This window comes from Rosa rugosa, chromosome 2 (genome assembly GCF_958449725.1).
Source record: "Rosa rugosa chromosome 2, drRosRugo1.1, whole genome shotgun sequence".
NCBI lineage: Eukaryota > Viridiplantae > Streptophyta > Magnoliopsida > Rosales > Rosaceae > Rosa > Rosa rugosa.
Window position 1 is genome coordinate 33,640,639 of NC_084821.1, and position 3,925 is coordinate 33,644,563.

The following is a 3,925-nucleotide window of genomic DNA, read 5'->3' on the forward strand; positions in this document are numbered from 1 at the left end:
TGCATAGGCTCACTAGATGTTTCGAAAGATTTTTGGCTAATACGTACATGTATCCTCTGTTGTCTTCTCATGGGAAATTTAACTTTGCATTAAAATTCTAGTGTCTATTAGCTATTTTACTTTACTTTTGCGATATGGGCAACTAAAAAAGCTTTATGAGCCAAGTTTTGTTTGATTGCAGAGCAAAATCAATCAAACGAAGCCTGTAAACTTTGGAAGATGCTAGAGGTTCCAAATTTATGTACCAAATTTTGATTTCCAATGGTGTGGCATATACCCTAAAATCACTTTTAACTAACAAATTTGATCATGTAATTTATTTTGGTTTGAGTCGCCTTGGTTCAGCAACTGTCTCACTCACCAGCTCGTCTTTATCATAGACAACGTCCCTTTTTCTCTCCCTTTCTATTTTCACTTCTGCATTTGGTATTAGCAATAGCTAGGACCCTTCCTTTTATTTATTCATTTTTATTTTTTTTTTACCAATTTCAGTTGTTATGGGCAAAGTCTATGCTTAGATTCACCCTGAGAAACTTGTGTTCTTTTCTCAGTTTGGGTTTCTTTTGGTGGGGTCTTCTTCTGGCAATGAAATCCTCAAGTTATATCTTTGTTAGTCTTCTGCTTCAGATTTTCTTGAAATCATTCCTAAGGTTTCATAGTGCTGCATGGTTATTATTAGAAGTTTATATCAGTCAAAACTAGATGATCAAGTACTAATAAAATCTGGTTCAGAACACTACTGGTTCCCTTGGAACTGCCGTACTGTTAAGTGCTGGGGCCAAGTTATAGCAATGAAGAGGCGCCCCAAAATTAATTGTAACCTTGTAGGCATTTCCTCCATCTCCAACTCCAAAACAAAATCTGCATGTCGGATCAACTCATTGGCTCTCACCAGTGATTTTGAGTTTAATTGAAATTTTTACTTATTAATATGGCAATTTTTATCGATGAGATTTTATGTTTTGACATTGTTTCATAATGGGCTCATTGTCTATATAAGTAAAAGTGTATTTCTCAGTATATGGAATCAAGCAAATATTCATGAACTCGTCACCTATTCAACTACGTAGAGTATAAACAAGTCTTTGTAGTAATGTTCATATTAGAAATACTATTTCTACACTTGCAGTAACAACTAGTAAAATCAATGCTACGTAAATGAGTGGTTACATTGCTCTTTCGGTTAATTTTCTTTTCAAGTTTTTTAACATCAGTTAAAGAAATTGTTTTTTACTAACTAATAACTCCACAACAAATCATATGCAAAAAAATCTAGACTAACTGACCTAAAAGAAAAAAAAAAAGCCTTGTTGTTTAAAACTCATCCAAATCTGTTTAACAAACAATATTGTTGAGAAAATTGATAAATAATCTTAAAAGTAAATTGTCATTTTTATACCTGAATGAAGAAGAGATGAGTAGTGAAAACTAAAGAGCTGCTGCAGTGACACGAAAAAAAAAATGACTGAGAATTGCTTTATATTTTGACTAATGTATACTAATATATCTACACACACACACATACAGTCGTGTTTAGAATAGGACATCCCGTGAAATTAATATTTGGCAGATCAAAGGACGTCAGCCGTTGGATGGTGCAACTAAGATCCTATGGTTCAGCTTTGGTTAATCCCAAAACTGCACGTGGTCAAGTGATATTTACTCATTTTGTTCTTTTGCAAACAACTACTTCATCCACTCCAAAGTCCTCATCTTCTTTCTCACTATGGAAGTATCAATCTTAGAACCACGAGAAACCCACTTATTCATCTCAAATGGTTGATTTTGCTAGCTATTTGAGGGGTGTTTTCTTTTCCTCTTTTGTTTCTTTTTCTCTAGGGTAGTTCTGATGTTAGCATAAATATTATATTTGCACTCCTTTTTTTTAACAAAACTCCACCCATTAGGGCTGAGTTTGAAGAAGTCCAAATCTAAAGACCATTTTGTTTTAGATGCAATCTTCTTCTCCATTGTGTTGTCTTGCTGTTTTATCGAAGACCAAGTCTCAAGAAGTCCTTGTATTCTTATGGTTTAGGTAAGCTCATGCATTGCTTATCCTTTATAAAAGTTTGATGGTTCTTCAGTTGCTGCAAAGTCATGGGTTTTTCAATTGCTTTCGTTTTGTATTTCTACAATAGGTGGTGTGGCAAAATGGTAATTTGCAGATTTAATCAAAGTCAGCTAGGATTAAGAGCAAGTGCACCCGTAGTCAAGAAAAGGAAAAGTCGAGAAGTCAAGAATTCGACCAGTCAAGTTACTATTCACTGCCACTGGACATAGGTTTGCACCCGTTTTTTTTCTTGACCGGTCAAGACTGTTCATTATTATAACTTTTAACTGTTCATTGAAAATCGACTTTTTACACATACATAATTTGGGAAAACTTCATTCATGAAAGTTATAGAGATCGTCGATACGAGTTCGTGCATATGTGGAATGCAAAAATCGGAGTTCGTATGAATTAGTTATAAATTTTTGAAAATTTGAAAATTTTCTATAAATAGCAAAAATCGGAGTTCGTATTGGGTCATTACCGTTGGATCACTGTTTCAATTGAAACCAACGGCCAAGATTAAAGGACAGTTGGAGTCAAAATCACTTAAGAAGCCAACGATGAGGAGAGAAGTGTCCTGCCGCCCACTCAATGTCGCTACGCGACAAAATCCTGCTGTAGGTCGGCCACGTGGCGCTTCTGGATTGGTCTGTGTCTTCCACCCTTGGATTAAGCCGCGTCTGTCTCTTTCCTCATCTTCCTGATGTCACCCACGTTCTCCTGTCCTGCAGTGCTGGCAGCTCCATGACTTTGGGCAAGAAAAAAGTCATGGCCTTGCCCTTTTATTTGCCCTTGGTCATGCAAAGCCAACTCTTGGCTGGGGAAGCTTGGGCCGGTGGAAGCTGAAAATAGCTTTAGTTGGGCAACACATCATCATTTCTAAGTCCATGCCCGGTCAAGTGCAAACCGCTGCACTTGCTCTAAGGGTTCTGTGATTTCCAAAATGGTCTTCCATTCTTGTGTCAGGTATGATTATGGGATATGGGTTTGTTTTTCCAATCAAAATTAAGGGGTATGGGTTTACCTTTTGCAATATGAAATTAGAGGTGTGGCTTTACTTACTCCAACTAAGTTTAAGGGGCTCTTAATGTTAGAATACGATCATGTGATTAAATGGCTTCACAATGAGTATGCTATGTGTGAGGAGATGTATCATAACATTGGTGCATCGAGACACACTTGAACAAGGAAATTCACGTATCCTGAAAGGGTACAATTATATGGAACTGAAGAGATACATGTGTACCGATAATTATAATTATAGTGAAGAGGTATAACTAATAGTGAAGGGGTATAACTAATCAATAGTTACATCTATTCACTAAAGAGGCACAATGGTTGAGGTATGTAAAAGGAACCTCAATCTCTTTCATTATCATTCATTCAGAGATTTGTATTTCCCTTGTTATGTTTAGATCAAAGACACCATATCATTATGATCAACAGTCTAACGACCCTAATCACAACGATCCTTTTCTATATTTACCAACAGTGGCATCAGAGCAATGTTATGATAAAAGGAAAATCAAATCAACTGTTTCTGACCAATATGCATTACAATTCAAAAAAACACAATTCACAACGACAACAAGAAGGAGATAGATACTTGACTTACAACAAAGAAAGACTCTTAAAGAAGTGAGAATGAACAAGAGGGAAAAGGAAAATGGTAGAGGTAACCTCCTATTAGCCAAGGAATCACAAAGGCATAAACAAAAAATCAGAGTCTCTACAAGACTAGCAACAAGAAGAATCACAAGTTGAAAGACAAAAATCATGGGTGTTACTTCTATGGAGAAATTGGTCACATTAGATTAAAATGTCCCAAACGTCAAAACACCAATGACAAGCCTAAGGAATTAATTTTGATAG